We start from the raw sequence: 26303 nt of genomic DNA on the forward strand, positions 1-26303 counted from the left end.
CTTTGGTGTGCGCTGTGGACACTGAGTCTTGCGCGCGCGCGCGGGGGGGGGGGGGTTGGGCAGCATGTTACCCAGGAGAAGTGGCAGCGGAGTGTCATGCAGGCAGTGATTGTGCTTTGTTGGAGGTAGTGTGGTGCTTAGCTAAGGTATGCCTTGCTAATGAGGGTTTTTCAGAAGTAAAAATTGTTGGGGGGCCCACTCTTGCCGCTATTGTGGCTTAATAGTGGGACCTGGGAACTTGAGATGCAGCCCAACATGTAGCCCCTCGCCTGCCCTATCCGTTTCTGTGTCGTTCCCATCACTTTCTTGAATTTCCCAGATTTTCACAAATGAAAACCTTAGCAAGCACCGGCGATATAAAAAAATGCTCGAGTCGCCCATTGACTTCAATGGGGTTCGTTACTCGAAACGAACCCTCGAGCATCGCGGAAAGTTCGACTTGAGTAACGAGCACCCGAGCATTTTGGTGCTCGCTCATCTCTATTAGTAATCAATGTTAAATTTAAACATCTTCTAAATAGTTAAAAAAACTAAAGTTTTTCCAATGTGCATCCAGAATAAAGTAAACAGATGGAAATATATATCTCATCAAAAATGTGTACAGTATGTTTGCACATGTTTGAGATATTACAGTTGAAAATGTGAAAAAATTACATTTTTTTCAAACTTTTCCCAGTTTTGACGCTTTTAATAAATATACACAAATTCTATCTATCTATGTATTTTTACCACCTGAATAAAGTACAATGTGTGCTGTAAAAACAATGTCAGAATCACTTGAATATACAAAACCTTTATGGAGTTATTCTATGTTAAAGTGACTGATGTCAGATTTCCAAAATTCGGCCTGGTCATTAAGGCGCAAAGAGGTTTGGTCACTTAGGGGTTAAATAAAGGCACACAAAAATAAATATAAAACTTACATACCCGAATTCAGTGGGTCTGCTACTTTGAGCCCATAAGTGTAGCTTGTAGGGCTCAAATTAACTGACAGAATCTCTTTAACCCCTTCCCGCTGCAGGGCGTAAGTTTACGTCCTGGCAGCCTGGTACTTCCCGCAACAGGGCGTAAACTTACGTCCTGGAGATAGCGCGGGATCACATAAGATCCCGCGCTCTCTCGCAGCGGGAGTCGGCTGTCAGTCACAGCCGGCGTCCCGCTGCAACAGCGGGGGGGCATCGGAGATGCATCCCCCGCTGTTAACCCCTTCCCTGCCGCGATCTAAGTAGATCGCGGCAGGGAAAGAGTTCATAGAGGGAGCGCGGCTCCCTCTGTGTCTCCGGCCGGAACTCGCGATGTCATCGCGAGAGCCCGGCCTGTCACCATGGCAACAGGACGCCAGACACTGGCGTCCTGTATTGCCTGTGCCTATAATTGCTGTACAAGCGATAAGGCATGGCAGAGCAGTAGCTCTGCCATGCCTTATACCAGCGATCATCAGGACAGTGGTTAAAGTCCCTCAGAGGGACACAAACAGTGTAAAAAAAACAAAGATTAAAAAAAAGAATTTAAAAAAATGTAAAAAAAAGAGTTTAAAAAACCATTTTTTAATGCTTTTTCTCAGATTAGCATAAAAAAAGGTAAAAAAAAAATAAACCCCCACATATTTGGTATTGTCGCGTCCGTAACGACGCGTACAATAAGTTGCACATGCTTTTGACTGTGCACGGAAAAAAACGCAAAAAAAACCCGCTAAAAAACGGAGGCAAAATGCTAATTTTTAGCATTTTGCCTCACTAAAAACGCAATAAAAGTGATCAAAAAAGCTGTATGTACCTCAAAATGGTACCAATAAAATCTACAGCTCGTCTCGCAAAAAATAAGCCCTCATAGAGTGCCGTACATCAAAAAATAAAAAAGTTACAGGACTTTGAATGCAGCAATTTAGAAAAAAAAAAGATTACCCAGAAAAAGGGTTTTTATTGCAGAAAAGTGGGAAAACCTAAAAAAAATGTAAGAATTTTGGTATCGTTGTAACCGTACCGGTCCGCAGAAAAAATGGAATGTCTCATTTATGCTGCATGAGTACCGCTGTAAAAAAAAAATAAAAAAATCTATGGCAGAATTGATGCGTTTTCTCTCCCTGCTATCATTAAAAAAAAAAAAAAGTTTTACAATATAGTCTATGTACCCAAGAGTGGCACCGATAAAAACTACAGTTCGCCACGCAAAAAACAAGCCCTCATACGGCCGTGTCGACGGAAAAATAAAAAAGTTATGGCTTTTGATAAACGGAGAAGAAAATCCGCCAAAAATTGTTGCGTCCTTAAGCCCAAAATAGGCCGTGTCATGAAGGGGTTAACTTCCCTGCAACGCCACCACTGAGGAAATGATGTATTATAGAATTGCTATTACAATCAGTGAAGTGTCCATGAAAATTGCTCATTTGTGGCCATGCTCTACTTTGGCCAATAAATGAAGGTCATGAAAAGGAGACCCCTTTCTATTACTTTAGGACTGAGCTTCCTGTAATAGTAAATGTATTAACTACCCATTTCACTTCAAAGTAGGAAGTCAAATGTAGAGCCATCCACAGATGGTAATTGGACAGTATAAATCATGTGCGGTGCACTCTGTAAAATGTTGCCTATTCTTTTTCCAAATGAAGAAACTTTTCTGTTTTTCTTCCCAATTGTGTTAGCCCTATACCTATCTGTTGTAGTCTCCCTTCTGACTACATTGATACATTTGCTCCTCCATACATTTGCTCCACTACTTTTGTTCCACCATTTCAATCTTGAATATGTGCTATTTCAAACAAAAAACCGATACAGAATAATTGTGGACCAGTCTCTTTTTGAGCCCTTTCAGAAAACAATAAATCATTTCACTCATTTATATGCAAAATCCAAAAGACATATGGCCATCTCATTGCTACCACAAACGTTGGGATTTCCAGATGTTGATAATATGGACCTTTAGCTTTTTGGCATTGATACTAAAATAAGTGCATTCCAGCGGCAGTGCACAAAAAATTAAACAGATGGGATGTTAAAAGAGTACATAAAATATTGGGTTAAATTAGGCTTACAAAAGTACCTAACAAAGATTGGAGCTCAACTACAAAGGCTACTGTTCCACTATAGTACAAAAATCTCCTGAAACTCGATCTGGCAAACACTAAAAGGTAAGGGATAAAAGTAAAAGGAAAAAGAGCCATCTGGTCAATCAAATATATTTTATTATTATTTGGATCTAAACCGGGATGTATCTTGCAAGAGGCAACGGAGACAAAAAAAATCATATTTTTGCCAGTAGAACAAGAGAATGGTTCTATACACTGCCTGCCAATGCATTCCTGCCCAGTGTCCCTAAATGTTATGTGCTGGGACTAAAGGCTGTGATGACAAGACTCTTTTGTAAAGGTGCCAAACCTGTACTTGGCATTTCTTTCAGAGCTATCAGAACATTTTACAGAATGTTTGCTTTTGCTATTGTTGTTGGCAACACCTGGCTGTTCAATACAAAAACAATGCTGCCAATACATTTAGTGGTTACAGTGCATTATTTTGGGCTGATACGTGCTCCATCAAGGTTTCTACAATACTCTCTTGGGTGCATACTAGAGATGAGCGAACGCGTTCGTCCGAGCTTGATATTCGTGCGAATATTAGGGTGTTCGGGATGTTCGTTATTCGTAACGAACACCATGCGGTGTTCTGGTTAATTTAACTTTCTTCCCTGAGACGTTAGCGCTTTTTTTTGGCCAATATAAAGACAGGGAAGGCATTACAACTTCCCCCTGCAACGTTTAAGCCCTATACCACCCCCCTGCTGTGAGTGGCTGGGGAGATAAGGTGTCACCCGAGTATTGAAATCTGCCCCTCCCGCGGCTCGCTATGGATGCATTCTATATGCGCTCAATGGGGCCAGCGGCAGCAGCGCTGACCCCATTGAGAACATATAGAAGACAAATCCTTCTTCTCTGGCACAGCTGTAACAGCTGTAGCAGAGAAGAACGATGTTTGCCCATTGAATTCAATGGAGCGGCAATACAGCATGTTCCACTGAATGCAATGGGCTGCCGGCGATCGCAGGATGAATGGTCGGAAAGGGGTTAAATATATAACCCCTTTCCTGCAATTCATCCAGAAATGTGTTACACTAAAAATATATACCGGCGTATAAGGCGACGGGGCGTATAAGACGACCCCCCAACTGTCACCTTATACGCCGGTAATACAGTGGAGCAAAGAATAAAAATCATTACTTACGTTTTTAGATGATCTGCGGCGCTCCTGCAGGCTGTCACTCCCTCCTGGTCCACGGCAGAGTATTGCTTTCTCCACGAAAGACTTTAAATCCCTGCCTCCAGAAGCACACGTGCCTTCAGCCAATCACAGCCAATGACAATGATGTCATTGAATGGCTGTGATTGGCTGTGTTTCTGGAGGCGGGGATTTCAAGGCTTGAAATCCCCGCCTCCAGAAACACAGCCAATCACAGCCATTCAATGACATCATTGTCATTGGCTGTGATTGGCTGAAGGCACGTGTCTTTCTGGAGGCAGGGATTTAAAGCCTTTCATAGAGAAAGCTTGTCTGCCGTGGATTAGGAGGGAGTGACAGCCTGCAGGAGCGCCGCAGATCATCTAAAAACGTAAGTAATGATTTTTATTCTTTGCTCCACTGTATTACCGGCGTATAAGGTGACAGTTGGGGGGTCGTCTTATACGCCCCGTCGCCTTATACGCCGGTATATATTTTTAGTGTAACACATTTCTGGATGAATTGCAGGAAAGGGGTTATATATTTAACCCCTTTCCGACCATTCATCCTGCGATCGCCGGCAGCCCATTGCATTCAGTGGAACATGCTGTATTGCCGCTCCATTGAATTCAATGGGCAAACATCGTTCTTCTCTGCTACAGCTGTTACAGCTGTGCCAGAGGAGGACGATCTTTATGCTGACAGTGGGGGGGGGGGGGGGGGGGCACTCTTGCCGCTATTGTGGCTTAATAGTGGGACCTGTGAACTTGAGATGCAGCCCACCATGTAGCCCCTCGCCTGCCCTATCCGTCACTGTGTCATTCCCATCACTTTCCTGAATTGCCCAGATTTTCACACATGAAAACCTTAGCGAGCATCGGCGAAATACAAAAATGTTCTGGTCGCCCATTGACTTCAATGGGGTTCGTTGTTCGAAACGAACCCTCGAGCATCACGGGAAGTTCGTTCCGAATAACGAACACCCGAACATTTTGGTGTTCGCTCATCTCTAGTGCATACGTTAAATGATGCCAATTTTTTTTAGCAAAATGCAACCTTCGCTATATACAGTATTTTTAAATGGCACTTGTGGTATTTTTTGGAATTATACAGTAGGAACTATAGCATTAATATTTGGGGACTGCACAGTACTGTTATTTCAAACAGTATGACACTATTACATTAACAGTGTAATAAAGTCCCTATGTGCCAGGCAAAGCATAGCATTGTGGTATCACTTTTCCTTTACGCTTTTCTACAAAATTCGTAGATAAGCTCCACTTATATGATTTGTCCAGGTACCTTCTTAGTCCTGCCTGATTCTGTTAATCAAAAAAGGTACCAAACAGCATCTGCTGCAGAATGATCTGGTCAATTTGAGGTCACAAAGTATGTTTTATTTTCCCTTTGGTAATATTTTGAGATATGTATTAACCCTTTCCAATCCACTGTCTGACGTCTAAAGACATTCTGATTGAAGGATGTACATTTACGATGTCAAAAGACATCCGGCGGGGTATTCTTACTGTAGATTACTGGCCGCTCTGTTGCTGGGGGCCTCTCCAGCATGTCACACACTGCAATACTGGCTCTAGCCAGCAGATGGCACCATTGTATAATGGCAGAAAGAGAAATCCCTCTAGAAAAACCCTGAATCCAAAATTGGATTGCAAAGGGTTAATTTACTATAAACACTAAATTTGTGGACAATTTGCTCAGAAATATTCTGTTGCAGCTACATTGCATGACTCACGTTAGGATAAACAAACTGTGGCAAAGAAAGTTATCATTTCAACTGCCTTAAATGGGTTTTAACAATAGCTTTTTAATGGCTTAAGAAAGATAACCTGTTGCAGAAAGTTATCACAATCCTATTCAAATTGGCTACATCGTTAGAGTAATAAATATTTAACCCTCTTCCATGTTGTATGCTTCAGCCTGTCATATTACATTGTTGACATTTTCCTTTATGAGAACTTTGCAGATATTACGTCTACTATAATTTTGCTTGGTCAGAGCATCCCATACGCTCTGTCTTTGCGACAAGAGGACCAGACTGCACAACCTTGGATGCTATCAGCGCCTGTACTCCATGAGAAGGCTGTTTTACAGAAATCTCATGAGAAGTAGTTCCACTTGGCTTGAGAGAAGTCCTGCCTCTTTAGTTTTAATAACTAGAGATGAGCGAGCACCAAAATGCTCGGGTGCTCGTTACTCGGGACGAAACTTTAGCGATGCTCGAGGGTTCGTTTCGAGTAACGAACCCCATTGAAGTCAATGGGCGACTCGAGCATTTTTGTATTTCGCCGATGCTCGCTAAGGTTTCCATTTGTGAAAATCTGGGCAATTCAAGAAAGTGATGGGAACGACACAGCAACGGATAGGGCAGGCGAGGGGCTACATGTTGGGCTGCATCTCAAGTTCCCAGTTCCCACTATTAAGCCACAATAGCGCCAAGAGTGGGCCCCCCCCTCCCAACAATTTTTACTTCTAAAAAGCCCTAAGCTAAGCACCACACTACCTCCAACAAAGCACAATCATTGCCTGCATGACACTCCGCTGCCACTTCTCCTGGGTTACATGCTGCCCAACCCCCCCCCCCCCCCGCACGACCCAGTGTCCACAGCGCACACCAAATTGTCCCTGCGCAGCCTTCAGCTGCCCTCATGACACACCACCCTCATGTCTATTTATAAGTGCGTCTGCCATGAGGAGGAACTGCAGGCACACACTGCAGAGGGTTGGCACGGCTAGGCAGCGACCCTCTTTAAAAGGGGCGGGGCGATAGCCCACAATGCTGTACAGAAGCAATGAGAAATCCAATCCTGTGCCACCTCCATCAGGAGCTGAACACGTGGGCATAGCAATGGGGAACCTATGTGCCACACACTATTCATTCTGTCAAGGTGTCTGCATGCCCCAGTCAGACCGCGGTTTTTTATAAATAGTCACAGGCAGGTACAACTCCGCAATGGGAATTCCGTGTGCACCCACAGCATGGGTGGCTCCCTGGAACCCACCGGCTGTACATAAATGTATCCCATTGCAGTGCCCTGGACAGCAGAGCTAACGTCAGATTAAATGCAGGTGGGCTTCGGCCCACACTGCATGCCCCAACCTGACCGGGGTTTTTAATTCATAGACACAGGCAGGTTCAACTCCCTATTGTGAAGTCCCTGTGGACCCACAGCATGGGTGGCTCCCTGGAACCCACCGGTGGTACATAAATATATCCCATTGCAGTGCCTATCACAGGTGAGGTAATGTCATGTTTTATGCAGGTGGGCTTCGGCCCCCACTGCATGCCCCAGTCAGACTGGGGTTTTTTAGAAGTGGACACATGCAGTTACAACTCCGTGTGGACCGACAGCATGGGTGGGTGCCAGGAAGCCACCGGCGGTACATAAATATATCCCATTGCAGTGCCCATCACAGCTGAGGTAATGTCATGTTTAATGCAGGTGGTCTTCGGCCCACACTGCATGCCCCAGTCAGACTGGGGTTCTTTAGAAGTGGACACATGCAGTTACAACTCCGTGTGGACCGACAGCAAGGGTGGGTGCCAGGAAGCCACCGGCGGTACATAAATATATCCCATTGCAGTGCCCAGCACAGCTGAGGTAATGTCATGTTTAATGCAGGTGGGCTTCAGCCCACACTGCATGCCCCAGTCAGACTGGGGTTCTTTAGAAGTGGACACATGCAGTTACAACTCCCTGTGGACCCACAGCATGGGTGGGTGCCAGGAAGCCACCGGCGGTACATAAATATATCCCATTGCAGTGCCCAGCACAGCTGAGGTAATGTAATGTTTATTGCAGGTGGGCTTCGGCCCACACTGTATGCCCCAGTCAGACTGGGGTTCTTTAGAAGTGGACACATGCAGTTACAACTCCGTGTGGACCGACAGCATGGGTGGGTGCCAGGAAGCCACCAGCGGTACATAAATATATCCCATTGCAGTGCCCAGCACAGCTGATGTAACGTCAGCTTTAATGCAGGTGGGCAAAAAATTAATTGGATTACACTGTAGGCGAGGGCCCCAAAAAATTGTTGTACCAACAGTACTAATATACCTCCGAAAAATTGCCCATGCCAACCAAGAGGGCAGGTGAAACCCATTAATCGCTTTGGTTAATGTGGCTTAATTTGTAACTAGGCCTGGAGGCAGCCCAGTTAAAATAAAAATTGGTTCAGGTGCAAGTTTCAACGCTTTAATGAGCATTGAAACGTATAAAAATTGTTTACAAAAATTATATGACTGAGCCTTGTGTGCCTCAGAAAAATTGCCCGTTCGGCGTGATTACGTGAGGTTTCAGGAGGAGGAGCAGGAGGAGGAGGAGGAATATTATACACAGATTGATGACGCAAAAAGGTCCCCGTTTCTTATGGTGAGAGAGAACGATGCTTCCATCCGCGGGTGCAGCCTATGTATTGTTTAGGTACCGCTGCTGTCTGCTGGTGGAGAAGAGAAGTCTGGGGAAATCTAGGCTTTGTTCATCTTGATGAGTGTAAGCCTGTCGGCACTGTCGGTTGACAGGCGGGTACGCTTATCCGTGATGATTCCCCCAGCCGCACTAAACACCCTCTCTGACAAGACGCTAGCCGCAGGACAAGCAAGCACCTCCAGGGCATACAGCGCGAGTTCAGGCCATGTGTCCAGCTTCGACACCCAGTAGTTGTAGGGGGCAGAGGCGTCACGAAGGACGGTCGTGCGATCGGCTACGTACTCCCTCACCATCCTTTTACAGTGCTCCCGCCGGCTCAGCCTTGACTGGGGAGCGGTGACACAGTCTTGCTGGGGAGCCATAAAACTGTCAAAGGCCTTGGAGAGTGTTCCCCAGCCTGCGCTGTACATGCTGCCTGATCTCCGTGCCTACCCTGCTACCTGGCCCTCGAAACTGCGCCTTCTGCCACTAGTGCTGTCGGATGGGAATTTTACCATCAGTTTGTCCGCCAGGGTTCTGTGGTATAGCATCACTCTCGAACCCCTTTCCTCTTCGGGTATGAGAGTGGAAAGGTTCTCCTTATACCGTGGGTTGAGCAGTGTGTACACCCAGTAATCCGTAGTGGCCAGAATGCGTGTAACGCGAGGGTCACGAGAAAGGCATCCTAACATGAAGTCAGCCATGTGTGCCAGGGTACCTGTACGCAACACATGGCTGTCCTCACTAGGAAGATCACTTTCAGGATCCTCCTCCTCCTCAGGCCATACACGCTGAAAGGATGACAGGCAAGCAGCATGGGTCCCCTCAGCAGTGGGCCAAGCTGTCTCTTCCCCCTCCTCCTCATGCTCCTCCCCCTCCTCCTCCTCCTCAATGCGCTGAGATATAGACATGAGGGTGCTCTGACTATCCAGCGACATACTGTCTTCCCCCGCCTCCGTTTCCGAGCGCAAAGCATCTGCCTTTATGCTTTGAAGGGAACTTCTCAAGAGGCATAGCAGAGGAATGGTGACGCTAATGATTGCAGCATCGCCGCACACCATCTGGGTAGACTCCTCAAAGTTTCCAAGGACCTGGCAGATGTCTGCCAACCAGGCCCACTCTTCTGTAAAGAATTGAGGAGGCTGACTCCCACTACGCCGCCCATGTTGGAGTTGGTATTCCACTATAGCTCTACGCTGCTCATAGAGCCTGGCCAACATGTGGAGCATAGAGTTTCACCGTGTGGGCACATCGCACAGCAGTCGGTGCACTGGCAGATTAAACTGATGTTGCAGGGTCCGCAGGGTGGCAGCGTCCGTGTTGGACTTGTGAAAATGTGCGCTGAGCCGGCGCACCTTTCCGAGCAGATCTGACAAGTGTGGGTAGCTTTTCAGAAAGCGCTGAACCACCAAATTAAAGACGTGGGCCAGGCATGGCATGTGCGTGAGGCTGCCGAGCTGCAGAGCCGCCACCAGGTTACGGCCGTTGTCACACACGACCATGCCCGGTTGGAGGCTCAGCGGCGAAAGCTATCGGTCTGTCTGCTCTGTCAGACCCTGCAGCAGTTCGTGGGCCGTGTGCCTCTTCTCTCCTAAGCTGAGTAGTTTCAGCACGGCCTGCTGACGCTTGCCCACCGCTGTGCTGCCACCCCGCGCGATACCGACTGCTGGCGACGTGCTGCTGCTGACACATCTTGATTGCGAGACAGAGGTTGCGTAGGAGGAGGAGGTGGAGGAGGAGGGTGGTTTAGTGGAGGAAGCATACACCACCGCAGATACCAGCACCGAGCTGGGGCCCGCAATTCTGGGGGTGGGTAGGACGTGAGCGGTCCCAGGCTCTGACTCGGTCCCAGCCTCCACTAAATTCACCCAATGTGCCGTGAGGGAGATATAGTGGCCCTGCCCGCCTGTGTTTGTCCACGTGTCCGTTGTTAAGTGGTCCTTGCCAGTAACCGCGTTGGTGAGGGCGCGTACAATGTTGCGGGAGACGTGGTCGTGCAGGGCTGGGACAGCACATCGGGAAAAGTAGTGGCGACTGGGAACCGAGTAGCGCAGGGTCGCCGCCGCCATCATGTTTTTGAAAGCCTCCGTTTCCACAAGCCTATACGGCAGCATCTCCAGGCTGATCAATTTGGCTATGTGCATGTTTAATGCTTCAGCGTGTGGGTGCGTGGCGGCGTACTTGCGCTTGCGCTCAAACAGTTGCGCTAGCGACGGCTGGACGCTGCGCTGAGACACATTGCTGCATAGAGCCGAGGACAGCGGAGGTGAGGGTGTGGGTGCAGGTCGGGAGACGGTCGTACCTGTGTCCTGAGAGGGGGGTTGGATCTCAGTGGCAGGTTGGGGCACAGGGGGAGAGGCAGTGGTGCAAACCGGAGGCAGTGAACGGCCTTCGTCCCACCTTTTGGGGTGCTTGGCCATCATATGCCTGCGCATGCTGGTGGTGGTGACGCTGGTGGTGGTGGCTCCCCGGCTGATCTTGGCGCGACAAACCTGGCACACCACAGTTCGTCGGTTGTCTGCACTCTCAGTGAAAAACTGCCACACCTTTGAGCACCTCGGCCTCTGCAGGGTGGCATGGCGCGAGGGGGCGCTTTGGGAAGCAGTTGGTGGATTATTCGGTCTGGCCCTGCCTCTAGCCCTGGCCACCGCACTGCCTCTTCCAACATTCCCTGCTGCTGCACTTGCCTCCCCCTCTGAAGACCTGTCCTCAGTAGGCTTAGCAAACCAGGTGGGGTCAGTCACCTCATCGTCCAGCTGCTCTTCCTCCGAATCCTCTGTGCGCCTACCTCGGACTTACTGCAATTACTACTACCTGAGTGATAGACAACTGTGTGTCATTGTCCTCCTCACCCACTGAAAGCTCTTGAGACAGTTGCCGGAAGTCCCCAGCCTCATCCCCTGGACCCCGAGAACTTTCCAAATTTTGGGCATCGGTCACGGCAAACTCCTCCGGTGGGAGAGGAACCATTGCTGCCCATTCTGGGCAGGGGCCCGAGAACAGTTCCTGGGAGTCTGCCTGCTCCTCAGAATGTGTCATTGTAATGGAGTGAGGAGGCTGGAAGGAAGGAGGAGCAGCAGCCAGAGGATTCAGAATTGCAGCAGTGGACGGCGTGGAACTCTGGGTGGTCGATAGATTGCTGGATGCACTTTCTGCCATCCACGACAGGACCTGCTCACACTGCTCATTTTCTAATAAAGGTCTACCGCGTGGACCCATTAATTGTGAGATGAATCTGGGGATGCCAGAAACGTGCCTCTCTCCTAATCCCGCAGCAGTCGGCTGCGATACACCTGGATCAGGAGCTCGGCCTGTGGCCACACCCTGACTTGGGCCTCCGCGTCCTCGCCCGCGTCCACGTCCTCTAGGCCTACCCCTGCCCCTCAGCATGGTGTATTACGAGTAGAGCAGAAATAGAACGCTGTAATTAAATGTGCCGCTTATTGGCCTGTGGTTGGAGGCTGACTTTGCTTACAGAACGCACAGCAGAGCCAGGAAACAATTTTGCGCACGCCTGCAGTGAGACGTAGGTGCGTATGACTCAGCTAGTGGAATTCACAGCGCAGAAGCACTCAAGTGGCCAAAGGGCAGTGGTAGGCCTTAAGTATTTTGCTTCAATTTTTTAAAATGGTGAGCTAAAACACCATTCAGATACTGTATGCAGCGTATATTATGTATACTGTTTCCCTCTGCCGCTATCACGGCGGTAATGTAACGGAGACAGCAGAGCCAGAAAACAATTTTGAGCACGCCTGTATTGAGACATAGGTGCGTATCACTGAGCTAGTGGAATTTACAGCGCAGAAGCAGTCAAGTCGCCAAAGGGCAGTGGTACGCCTTAAGTATTTGGCTTCCCTTTTTTTAAATGGTGAGCTGAAACACCAGACAGATACTGTATGCAGCGTATATTATGTATACTGTTTCCCTCTGGCGCTATCACGGCGGTGATGTAACGGAGACAACAGAGCCAGGAAACAATTTTGCGCACGCCTGTAGTGAGACGTAGGTGCGTATCACTGAGCTAGTAGAATTCACAGCGCAAAAGCAGTCAAGTAGCCAAAGGCCAGTAGTAGGCCTTAAGTATTTTGCTTCTATTTTTTAAAATGCTGAGCTAATACAGCAGACAGATACTGTAGGCAGCGTATATTATGTATACTGTTTCCCTCTGGCGGGATGACGGCGGTGATGTAACGGAGACAGCAGAGCCAGGAAACAATTTTGCGTACGCCTGCAGTGAGACGTAGGTGCGTATGACTGAGCTAGTGGAATTCACAGCGCAAAAGCAGTCAAGTAGCCAAAGGCCACTAGTAGGCCTTAAGTATTTTGCTTCTATTTTTTTAAATGCTGAGCTGATACAGCAGACAGATACTGTAGGCAGCGTATATTATGTATACTGTTTCCCTCTGGTGGAATGACGGCGGTGATGTAACGGAGACAGCAGAGCCAGGAAATAATTTTGCGCACGCCTGTAGTGAGATGTAGGCGCGTATGACTGAGCTAGTGGAATTCACAGCGCAGAAGCACTCAAGTGGCCAAAGGCCACTAGTAGGCCTTAAGTATTTTGCTTCTATTTTTTTAAATGCTGAGCTGATACAGCAGACAGATACTGTAGGCAGCGAATATTATGTATACTGTTTCCCTCTGGCGGGATGACGGCGGTGATGTAACGGAGACAGCAGAGCCAGGAAACAATTTTGCGCACGCCTGTAGTGAGACGTATGTGCGTATGACTGAGCTAGTGGAATTCACAGCGCAAAAGCACTCAAGTGGCCAAAGGCCACTAGTAGGCCTTAAGTATTTTGCTTCTATTTTTTTAAATGCTGAGCTGATACAGCAGACAGATACTGTAGGCAGCGTATATTATGTATACTGTTTCCCTCTGGCGGGATGACGGCGGTGATGTAACGGAGACAGCAGAGCCAGGAAACAATTTTGCGCACGCCTGCACTGAGATGTAGGTGCGTATGACTGAGCTAGTGGAATTCACAGCACTGAAGCAGTCAAGTGGCCAAAGGCCAGTAGTAGGCCTTAAGTATTTTGCTTCTATTTTTTTTAATGCTGAGCTGATACAGCAGACAGATACTGTAGGCAGCGTATATTATGTATACTGTTTCCCTCTGGCGGGATGACGGCGGTGATGTAACGGAGACAGCAAAGCCAGGAAACAATTTTGCGCAAGCCTGCTGTAACGCTTAGCTGCGTATTAATTAGGACTACTACCCCCAGCAGACACGCAGTACACTGAAGACGGTCACAGGCAGCCCAAATATAGTATTTTTCCCCAATTTTTTTGAAAAAGCCCACTGCCTATATAGCCTGTATATCTCTTTCCCTGTACCACTGTCCCTGCCTCACCAGTACTGGCCCTATACTCTGTACAATGACTGCAGACTGCGGATGCAATGCTCTGCACGCCCGATATACAAAAAAAAAAAAAAATTGTGCAACACTGCTCACAGCAGCCTCAACAGTACTGCACATGGTCAGATGTGGCCCTAAGAAGGACCGTTGGGGTTCTTGAAGCCTAATATAACTCCTAACGCTCTCCCTATAGCAGCAGCAGCATCAGCAGCACTTTCCCTGATCTCTGTCAGAATGCATCTGTGGCGAGCAGCGGGCGGGGCAGATTTTAATACTCAGGTGACACCTGATCTCCCCAGCCACTCTCTGCAGGGGGGTGGTATAGGGCTGGAACATCACAGGAGGAAGTTGTAATGCCTTCCATGTCTTTCTATTGGCCAGAAAAGCGCGCAAATGTCTCAGAGATGAACATGAAAGTAACTCGAACATCGCGTGGTGTTCGTCTCGAGTAACGAGCATTTCGAACACCCTAATACTCGAACGAGTATCAAGCTTGGACGAGTACGCTCGCTCATCTGTAATAAATATGTTGCACAGCTATAACTATCAAGTCATGCCCATGCATAAAGCAGTAAAAGTAGTTTCTTAAGTGTCATCAGAAAGGACAAGTAAGTCCATATTGTGTGGCTCCTCTTAGTTCATGTGGTGACATTTCTGTTCAGTTCTGATGTACAAGTAGTTGTATTAAGGAGTGATGTTCCTGAGCACATGTAAGAGTTATTATTTGGGTAAACATGTGATTTTACAAATGTAGCCGTTAATTTATAATGAACTGCATGTGTATTTTTGCAACTATTGAAATAATTTATTGAATTTGTCATTATCAATTATGATACTTGGCAGCCAATTTGTAAAAATGAACCACTCTATGTACATTGAGTACCTTTTATAATGATTAGCAATTAATAGTGAGTTTGCAATTACAATACAGTCCTAAGAGAGAACATTTTACAATCAATAGTTTTGATTTTAATCCCTTTAGTGCTCAAGCCTTTTTTCTGTTTGTACATACTGTTCCTCTTGAGTGTATTGGACGGTTTTGCAGAACGAGTTGACCCTATAAATTAAATAATAACAATACTCATCACACAGCACTAATACAGTGACTGAATAGGCAATGCATGAAAATACTTTGACAATATGTCGCTCATATATCTTGTTCTATATAACATGTTCAGTGTTTTCATCAAGTCTACGTAGATAGAGTGACAATTGGGAAATAAATTACTGAAACAACTGACCAAAAACTGTACCAAAAGACTGCAAAGAATAAAAACTACGCGAATCATTTTGCAAACCTTCTAACCATAAGACTGTCTTTGCCACCCATAGCTACCAATCAGAGCTAAGCTTTCCGTTCTACAGAGCAGTTTCACCCCTTTCCATCACAGCCTTTATTTAATTTTTCTATTCTCACTTTCAAAAAGTCTTAACTTTTTTATTTTTCCAGTAATATAGCCACAGGCAAGGCTTAAAAGGCAGCCATCCATGGCTGCTAATAATCTCTTTGTGGGTGGACAATTTGGAGACAGAGAGAAACCCCTGCCTCTTTTGTTCCATTTTAATGCTGTTGTCAGAACTTACAGCGGCAGGTAAAGGGCTAACTGTCAGGATCGGAGTTATTTCAAATCCTGGCAGTTGCAGCTGACACCCAATAGATGTACATAAACAACCCATGTCACTGCTACAGACGATTTAAAAAACTAGTTATTATTAGGAAATTAGAGTACTAGTGTTTCTGGTGGCACAATGCACCACACAGCTCTGCTACATGCACGTGACACACACATAGTTCTGCTACGTTGCTTTCGCATATTAGCTGCACGTGATTTACGAACTTCAGCAGCTTACCAAGGAGACATGTTCACTTGTAGCTTTCACATATCTGCTGCACAAGATTTACAAACTTCAGCTGCTTGTTGAAATGGTGGTTTGTCGGTGTATCACGTAAGCTGCATTAGCTTCACTGCAGCGTTGAACCCTCTGTGGTGACATGTTTGCACAACAGCAAAGTTTTGTTTCAACACTGGACAATGGTTCATGGTTAGGCTGGACTGATGTTGGCATTAGCACTTGAGATTACATGATATCACGTTCAGATGTGAAGATAGTGGGGAAGGACTATGCTTCAATGCTGTTGGTCAATATGCACCGTCAGCTATGTATGTGGAGATTTGTGAAGTGTAATTTATTGGAGTCTCCACACAGGTGTGCAGCAGTCTGACAACCAGGTACAAACTGGCAGACTGAGTACTGCTGTATCCAAAGCAACTGAGGCCGCAGGGGTTTGTAGTCCGCCCATAATCCCTCATTCAGTACACAACGATAAAGGACCTGTGATGACGTCACCATAATGTGATCAGGGGGTGGAGCTAAGAGCCTGTAACTGATACTCACAGGTTCTGTCAGGCTCTGCATTAAACTAACACGTCACACACAGAAAGACGGACAAGTGGTCATTAGCACTTTAATATTGGGAAGAGGTTAAGAAATGAATGCTGATCTTTGATTGGTTGCTATGGGCAACAAAAACAGTCTTGATGTGAAACAGTTTTGATGATTGCAGCCCAATGTGTTTGATCCTCATATATAAATATTTTAATTAATGTTTACAAAAATTGCAGATTATAGAAAAAACTAAAGGAAAACTAAAGTCAAAGCAGACAAAATAAATAATTTCTTTACTACAAATAGTAATTACCTCAATGCGTTGAATAAACTTTTTCAGAATTCCATTAGAAAACATTTTCAAGTTGCATAGCCTTACAGTAAGATAATAGACTGTTTTGAAGTTTGTCATAGCTGGACAAATCCCACAAGGCCTGTTGCCTATATAAAAAGATGTTTTTGTCTAGTCCAATCGATCTAGTAGGTGTCTTTGAGAAGCTGTAATATCTTCCAATAAAGTTAAATGGAGTTTCTCAGCAGTTTTAACGCTACAAAACTGCTGACAGTGCTATGTATGGGCCGTGGAGCAGGGCTAGAGCGTAGTTTTTTAAAGTTGTTACGAGAACCAGTATTGATAAAATAAAGTTTTATTCCTCAAATGTGCTTCCCTATGTGTCCTGAAGGTGGGTCTTCTTCCTGAAGTGCTCTCTGGTCTCTTCATTGAGCTGCTCTGATTGACAGTTGGATACTGCTACAGATTGCATTGAGCTGCTCCTCAGCTCTGATTAATAAGAGCAAAAAGCACTTCAGGAAGAAGACTTGCCTTCAGAGCACTTGCAGTAGCATGCACTGTGGAATGAAACTTCATTTTATCAGTGCAGATGATTGTAACATCCTTCATAAAAGTATGTTAAAGCCTTAACAAAACAAAGGCGAATGAAACAACACTATATGGAGTTTTATTCAAAAAAAAACATAAAAATGCATGCATTTTTATGTATCCATTTGAATAAAGCTGTGTTCCTCATTGGAATGAGTGCATTGTTGACAGTGCTAGACTTTGCACCAAACCAACTAGGTGTGATTACAGTGAGGGTGTTGCAGAGCGGATGTTGGTGTGAGTTCTATTGTATCTTGTCTTCACTAGAAGAATGGTTGGAGACAAGCTGCACATCCACAACCAATGCCCACAATTTGATTGGCTGGGATGGAGAATGGGTCAAGGCTGTCTCCGCTGGTACCCTGTGTGCTCCAAGCTCTGCTGTCATACTTCCCCCGGTGACCTTCTTCCCTTGCAGCTTCAGCGATGAGTTCCCTCCCCCTCACTTCCACTGCATTCCCTTGCTGTGGGAGGCACCGCTCTGGCCTCCTAGCTCCGCTCTCATAATTCCCCTGTGGCGACCTTCTTCCCTGCTGTCGTCAGTGCTCCCCTCCAGGCAACCTCTCAAGCCAGCACCACTTTTGCCTCCTTGTTCCGCTCTCATACTGCATTCCTCTGCTGTCACTGCCCCCAGTGCTCTGCTGTCTCCTGTCCCTGTCCACGCCAGTCCGTCACTCGCTGTCAGTCTCATCACCAGCCTCACATAATGGTTGCAATATGTGATGGCAGCAAGAAGACTCACAGCACTGGAGATGGGAAAGAGACAAGGGACAGTGGTAGAGAAGTGAGTGACACTCAAGCCAGGAAGGAGACAAGGGACAGCAGTGGAGGGGTGAGTGACACCAGGGGAGATGATGGGCACCCATCCTCTGGCCCAGCCAATGAAATAGTGGGCCTTGTTTGTGGACGTGCAGCTTGTCTCAACCCATTCTTCTGGTGGAGACAAGATACAACAGTACCATTGATGTGCTCATTTTTATGTTTTAGACCTGCTCCATGGCCTCTAAAAAGTGCTGTCAGCAGTTTTACAGCATTAATATTGCAGACAGACTCTCTGCAAGCTGCTTAGTGATTGATTTCTTTTAAAGTGTAAGTGCTCTGCAAAAACTTCCCCTTTAGGCCTCATTCACATGGCCAATTTTGTCACATTGCTACAATGCTACAAATCGCATGTATGTGAAGCCCATACTTTATTATGGTTTACTTCACACATGCAATGTTTTGTAGCATGCGACAACCGTACACAAAAACCTCGCGGGCCCCTCGATATGCATGTGACTCGTGAGGTTTGGTAGCCCATGTTTCCCTATGAAGCCTTCCTTTCTGTTGCATCGCATGAAAACGTGATTACCATGCGATGCAATGCAACTTTTTTTTTTTAAACTCGTTTTATTGAATAGTATGCATCACATACAACAACAATTGAAATTAACTGTGTATACATCAAGAAACTCTTTGGCATTGATATTCGGTACTCAAATACGTTACATTTTCTCTGTTTATCAAGTATATATTGGTACATGCATTTATAGTGTTAATGACATTCTTGTTTACTTTACATGTCGAGCCTGGGTGTGTCTTAGTAAATTTTGAAACATTTTCTGTGTGGGGTTTGTGTTTGTTGATCCGCACCATATTACCCAGACTTTATCGAATTTTTCCGGGTATTTTCTGTTTTTGTAGACAATTTTTTCGTATGGTATTAATAATACTCTGCCATTTTGTAATTGTCGGAGGGCGCCTATCCATCCATCGCAGCGCTATAACCTTGCGGGCATAAAATAGTACTTTAGTAAGAAATATTTTATCATTGTGCTGCCACTGTTCCTCATCCATGATCCCCAGCAGACACATTGCAGGGTCCAGTGGTATTGGTATTCCCATCAGTTGGGTTAGGAACTCTATGACCTCTTCCCAATACGTGTGTACCATCGGGCAGTCCCATATTAGGTGGTTAAAGTTTGCGTTTGGTGCACGGCAGCGGTGACATTGGCTGGTAGCTGATCTATTCATTTTGTGGAGTCTAGTAGGTGTTAGGTAGCATTGGTGCAGGATATATAGTTGGGTTAGTTTATTGTTTGCGGCTGGTGAGACCCCGGTGTATGTAGCCATCGCTGTCTCCCAGTCCTCATTAGTCAGTGTTGGAATAAGTTCTCTCCATCTTTCCAGCGCCGTCGTTTGTGTGCCAGGGGTCCTGGAGTGTAGCAGGTGATTGTATAGTGCCGAAATTAAGCCCCTGGGACCTTGTGTGCGCAGTATGCCTATTAATGGGTATGTTGAGAAGGGTCTCCTGGGTTCCGGGAATTGGGCTGTCAGCGCGTGTCTGAGTTGTAGGTATCTGAAGAACCCTGCTCTAGGGACCTGGTATAATTGTTGCATTTGCTCGAATGAGACTAGTATTCCATCAATATATAGGTGTGCCAATGTGGTAATTCCCAGGTTTGACCAGAATTGTCTGCCTGGTAGGTTCAGTAGGTGCGGCAGCACTCTGTTGTTCCATAAGGGGGTCTCCAGGGGGGTGTCATCCCATCCAGTCAGTTGCCTACATGCCTTCCAGGCATTTGTTGCAAGCCTGTGAATGGGCAGCATTTGTTTTGTCAACAGTCCTGGTGCCTCTAGGAGAATCCAGAGTGACGTCTCCGAGAGGAAGTACATCAGGTGGTGCTCGGAGCTCGGGAGGGGAGAGCCCGACAACCAGTAGCGTATATATCTGACTTGTCCCGCTAAGTAATATATTTTGAAGTCCGGTAATGCCATCCCTGCTAGTTCTTTGGGTTTTTGTAGGGTCTCTATACGGAATTTGGCTCTGGATTTCCCCCAGATGAATGAAGTTATTAATGAGTTAGTTTTTTTGAAGAATTTTTGTGTTATAGTCGTTTCTGCATGCTCCAACCGATATAGGTATTTGGGGAGTATTATCATTTTGATAAGGTTTATTCTACCTGCTACAGATAGGGGTAGAGGGCTCCAGGCTTTTAGTTTTAGTTGCAGGGTTGTCATTAGGGGTGCGATGTTTAGCTCAAAGCTTTGGGTGTGGTCTCTGGTGATATAGATTCCTAAATATTTGAATTGGGGAACAATTTGCAGGTTATGGTATACTTCTCCCGTTCTCCACTCCTCTCCCCTCAGCGGCATAAGAGTAGACTTCTGCCAGTTGATACGTAGGCCTGAGAAATTCCCGAACTCGTCTATTTGAGAGATGGCCAGTGGTAGGGTGTGTTTGGGTTCTGACATATAGAGTATTATGTCATCTGCATATAGTCCTATCTTATCCTCTCTAGGTCCGATCTGGATCCCCTTGTATTATGCGTGTTGTCTGATCTTTAGAGCCAGGGGTTCTATGGCAATTGCAAATAGAAGGGGGGAAAGTGGGCAGCCCTGACGGGTCCCCCTATGGAGTGGGAAGGAGGTGGAGACCAGACCATTCGCCATTATCCTTGCCGTCGGGTCGCTATATAGAATGGAGACCCATTTAATAAACGGCTCTCCGAATCCAAATTTCCGCAGGACCTCCATCAGGTATGGCCATTCTACTGAGTCGAATGCCTTGGCTGCGTCCAATGAGGCCAAGGCCCAGTTCGCTCTCCACCTCCACCCCACCTGCGTGATTACCCGCGTCCTTCTAATATTATCTGATGTGGACATTCCCGGAATGAAGCCCGATTGGTCTGGATGTATAATGTCTTTAATTACTTGGTTTAGCCTGGAGGCCAACACCTTGGTAAGGATTTTATAGTCCGTGTTTAAGAGGGAAATAGGCCTATATGACCCACATTCCTCTGGATTTTTGTCAGGCTTCAATATGAGAACTATATTAGCTTCGAGCATCGATTTTGGGAGGTGTTTTTTCTCAAATATATTTTCATATAGCGAGAGTAGTTGTGGTGTTATTTCTTCTCTATATTGTAAGTAAACCTCTACTGGTATGCCGTCTGTACCCGGGGTCTTATTTTTTGCCATGTTCTCCATTGCCTCCCCTATCTCTTCTATTGTGATGGGGTCGTCTAGCAGGGATCTATGTGTTTCTTGTATTACTGGGAATGTTATACTGGTTAGGTAGGTCTCTAGCTCTGTTGGGGTGTAATTAGTTTGGGATTGGTATAGGTCAGAGTAAAATTGTTGGAATCTACTTAATATGTCTTTGGGGTCCGTGATTATTGTGCCCTCTGCTGATTGAATCCTTAGTATGGCCGGAGAGGTAGTCTTTTGTCGGGCCATGTATGCTAATAATTTGCTGGACTGGTTACCCAGTTCGAAGAAGGACTGGCGGGTAAAGAATAATTTTCTTTGGGCTTTCTCTTTTAAGTGTAACAAATACTCTCTGCCTGCTTGTAGCCATTTATCTCTTTTTGCGTTTGAGGGGTCGGATATGAATTCCTTTTCTAGTTGTCGGCATTGTTCCGCCAATTGTTCTCCTTCCTTTGCTGTGGTTTTTTTGATGAAGCAGATTGAGGATTTAAAACATCCTCTAAGGTATGGTTTGAAGGCTTCCCAAACCAACATCCTATCTGGGCTCGCTTCGTGTGCTTCATAGTAAATTTGAATTTGGTCTACTATTCTGTCATTTGGGCCAAGCAGTGACAGCCAAAACGGGTGTATTCGTTGCTTTTTGATAGCAGGAGAGCCTGGATTTTTGAGGGCCATACGAATTGGTGAATGATCTGATACCCCTCTTGGGAGGAATTCTATGTATTGAATTTTTGAAAATAGTGAGGGAGATCCAAATATGTAGTCTATTCGACTCAGCGCATGATTATGGGCTGCATGGCAGGAGAACTCCCTCCGGTGTGGGTGGAATATTTGCCACATGTCCAACCATCCCGTCACCGAGATCATAGAGGCTAGACGGGTTAGGCCCGTGTCTCCCAATCCCCGAGCACCACCCCCAAATCTGTCAAGGGTTGGGTCCATGACCGTATTTATGTTTCCCATGCAGATAGTCGTTGCATCTGGTGAAAATGAGGCAAATTGTATGCCTTCTGCCAGAAGGGCTGTTGACGTTGGTAGTGGATTATAGTAGCATAGGAGTACATATAGATCGCTATTTATTTTGGATCTTACGAAGATAAACCTGCCCTCTGAGTCTCTTTTCAATTGTTCCACCTCCCATCTGAGTGATCTCTCTATCAGTAGTGACACCCCCCTGGAGTATGATGTGTGGTATGAATGTGCCGACCACTGGACCCATGGCTTCGACAGACATTTGGAAGTTTCAGGCGTAAGGTGGGTCTCCTGTAGGCACAGTACATGTGGTCGCCAGGAGCGTATTAAGGAATTTATTGTGGTTCGCTTCCTGGGGGACCCCATGCCTCTGACGTTCCAGGACACAAAGGTTATCTCAGCCATTGGCGGAGGTGATTTGATTGAGTCCGGATAGAGTTTTTTATGGTATTCTGGCCCCCAGGAAACCCCCCGTCACACCTCACCATATCTTTGTTACTTGTTATGCAATCGCATTTCAGTACATTTACAGAAAAAACATTATCATTGAGCACCCGATGCATACAACTAAGAAACATTGCGGTAGTATATTACCCACTTTTAACTTCTATAACTTGTAATTAAACAGGTTTTGGTTACTGAATATTTTCTTGCTATGTCAGTATTCGTGGCTAATTTTTAGTCGGGGTAACCAACTTAGCATAGCTTCAACGTTCGCTATACTCGTGGTTCTGTTGGGTTGTTAAAGCAGTGGTGTGAGCTGACCATATTTCGTTTTATATTGGATAGGTGGACTCCCTTTCGGAGGGAGAGAGGAGGGGGTAGGAGGGGGTGAGGAAGAGAGAGGGCTAATGGGGAGTAGAAGGGAGGGGTGGGGGTAGAGGTGGGAGGGGTACTATGCCGGAGGCAATGCTTCATCTTTGGTTTAATGGTTTGCAATATCATTAAAGGGGTTGTCCCGCGCCGAAACTGGTTTGTTTTTTTTTCAACCCCCGTTCGGCGCGAGACAACCCCGATGCAGGGGTTAAAAAAGAACACCGCACAGCGCTTACCTGAATCCCCGCGCTCCGGTGACTTCTTACTTACCGGTTGAAGATGGCCGCCGGGATCTTCTCCCTCCGTGGACCGCAGCTCTTCTGTGCGGTCCATTGCCGATTCCAGCCTCCTGATTGGCTGGAATCGGCACGTGACGGGGCGGAGCTACACGGAGCTACACGGAGCCCCATTGAGAAGAGAAGAAGACCCGGACTGCGCAAGCGCGTCTAATTTGGCCATTAGACGGCGAAAATTAGACGGCAACCATGGAGACGAGGACGCCAGCAACGGAACAGGTAAGTGAATAACTTTTGATAACTTCTGTATGGCTCATAATTAATGCACAATGTACATTACAAAGTGCATTAATATGGCCATACAGAAGTGTATAGACCCACTTGCTTTCGCGGGACAACCCCTTTAAGTGGTTTTAGTATCACATTTGTATATCACATGTAAGTCCCATCACCTAAAAGGGAGACAAGAAGCGGTTAGATTTTGTATACGTTACAGTCCTTCTGGTCATCGTCTGGTGGTTAACCATTTTTCTGCTTCGGATGGTGAGGTGAAGAAGCGGGTGCACTCTCCGTCGATCACTCGCAATCGCACTGGATACACCATGGAATACGGGAGCTGTAAATCTCGAAGTTGCCTTTTGACGCTGAAGAATGACGCTCTTTGTTTTTGGAGGTCTGCCGAGAAATCCGGGAAAATGGATATTGTGGCGTTGTTGTGGCGTAGAGGTACTCCTTTTCTGGCGGCTTGCAGAATAGTATCTCTGTCGCGGGAGTTGAGTAGTTTTGCTAGCAGAGGTCTGGGTGGGGCCCCAGGTATGGGCGGCTTCATTGGCACTCGGTGGGCTCGTTCGATAACGAAGATTTGTAATAGGTCAGCCTTGGGAAGAAGTTCGCGGATCCATTTCTCTAAGAATTCTTCGGGTCTCTGCCCCTCGGTTCGTTCTGGGAGGCCGACTATGCGCAGATTATTGTGTCTCCAGCGGCTTTCAAGGTCGTCCGCTTTTTGTCTCCAGTATTCGGCTTTTTGTGTGAGGTCTCTTATTGCGGCTGACATTGGGGAGACGGTATCATCTAGTGTGGATATTCTGTCTTCCGTATTTGTGACTCTTTCTCTCAGGTTTTGGAGGTCTTGTCTGAGGAGGCTTACATCCATTTTAACTTCGTCGATTTTACTGGTTAGAGTAGTTGTAGAAGTTTGGATTGCGGTTAACAGTTGCTCGGACAGCTGTTGTAGGGTTTGGACTGTCCCCTCCACTGGGCTTAAGTTGGTGCTTTTTGGCGGGGGGGTGAGCCCCCCGGGGCCGATGGTGTGGGGTTGGAGCCTGGGTCCTTGCGGGTTTCATTTGTGGCGAACGCCTTCAAATTATCAGCCGTTGCATTCTGCCTGGTAGGCCCCATGTTGCTCTCTCAGGATTGTTTGGTGGCGTGCTCAGTTGCTTTGTCCCAGGTTTGTGGTGTTAGATACTGAGATGTCCGCTGGTGTGCTCTTCTTATGGCTTGTGTATCAGTTCTATATGATGCAGGGCTTGTATATATGTTACTTCGCCCCTGTTTCGTTTGACTGCTATGCTTTATTAGCAGTGCCTGTTTGCCGCCGTTTGCGGTGGGCGGGGGGGGAGGGGTTCTTCTGCAGGATCTGTGCCACCCTTTCCCTCTATTGGGGGTATTCTGTGGTTGTTTCTGTGCCCTGTTTCCTGGGTTTGGTGGGGAGGGGGGGTCTGCTCCTGGACTCTGGTTTGTGTAGGGTATAGTGGCTGCTGCCCCTTCTCCCCAGCACTCACTGATTGCTGCTCCCGGTGTTACCTTTTCCCTTCAGTAAGGAGTTCTCTGCGCGCCCCCGCTGCTGAGCCTTTTTCCCTTCAGAGCCTGTCGGCTCCATTCTCAGGCCGGCTGTTGTGTCGATCGCGGCGCCGCGGATCCGCCGCTGGCGTCGCTATTGCCGCTGGTATTGCGGGTGCCTCACCGGGTGTCCGGTTCCTTCCCTCTCTGTGTCAGCGCAGGGGGGGGGGGTTGCACCGGGCTCCGGCGGTTGCTCGCTGGCCGGTAGTCTTTCCACAAGATGGCGGCGGCTGCCGCTCCACGTGCTCACTCTTACTGTGGGTGCCGTGTGGGTACTGCGGTGCTCTGCGGTGTCGCCGGCGGTGTCGCCGGCGGTCCTGGTCTCCCCCTCACCTCTTTCTGTTGCGTGCAGCACCGGGTCCGGGGCTTGCCGGCTGGCTGTTGCCTCGTGCTGTGAGATGGCGGCGCCCTCCGCTCCTCAGGTCTCCCGTTGGCGCTGCTGTCACAGTGTGTTCTCCAGGGGCTGCTTTCGTTGTCTAGCCTCTTTCCCCTCTCCTGTAGGGTTGTTGTACCAAGGTTGGGAGTCCTCAGGATGAGTACAGGATTACTTTTCGGTCGGTTAGAGCAGGAGCCCTTCTTACATGTGGCCGGTCAGCTCCGATGCAATGCAACTTTGACCGTAGGAAATCCTACCGTCAAAGCTATAGCCGAAGCCCCAACTGCAGAAAAAAAAAAGAAAATACACATACATCATCTAAGAAGCGCTGTCAGCCCAGCCGCGTCTTCTTCCCGGTCCCCGACTCTTGTTTTCTTCTTCTCTTCTGGGCGGGGATTGAAAAATCCTGCCTCCTGGAAGCGCTGCCTCTGATTGGCTGATGCTTAACCAATTACAGCCAGCGCTTGATGAACCAATCACAGCAATTTATCAAGTGCTGGCTCTGATTGGCTAAGCATCAGCCAATTATAGCTAGCGCTTCCAGGAGGCGGGGATTTTTCAATCCCCGGCCAGAAGAGAAGAAGATCTGTGCTGGGGACCTGGGGAGAAGCTGCAGCAGAGCCATGGACAGCATGTCTAGGTGATGTATGCTTTTCTTTAATTTTTTTCTTCAGCTATGACTGATTTTTGGAATAGGGATTATGTTTTAAGATTCTCCTCACCCCACTGCCCCTGAAAATCATCGCATGTGGTGCTACAAAGTCGCAGTATCACCAGGAGAAACCGCAGCGATATCGCACAGACCAGCAATGCGATATCACTGCGATTTTC

General features: G+C 47.0%; 1 protein-coding gene across 1 annotated transcript in view; it reads right to left on the bottom strand.

The window, feature by feature from the left end:
* Window positions 1-26303, bottom strand: part of ENTREP2 (endosomal transmembrane epsin interactor 2) — a 786181-nt gene that overhangs the window by 344609 nt on the left and 415269 nt on the right. The gene's annotated exons all lie outside the window — the stretch shown is intronic.

This window comes from Eleutherodactylus coqui, chromosome 2 (assembly GCF_035609145.1).
Source record: "Eleutherodactylus coqui strain aEleCoq1 chromosome 2, aEleCoq1.hap1, whole genome shotgun sequence".
NCBI lineage: Eukaryota > Metazoa > Chordata > Amphibia > Anura > Eleutherodactylidae > Eleutherodactylus > Eleutherodactylus coqui.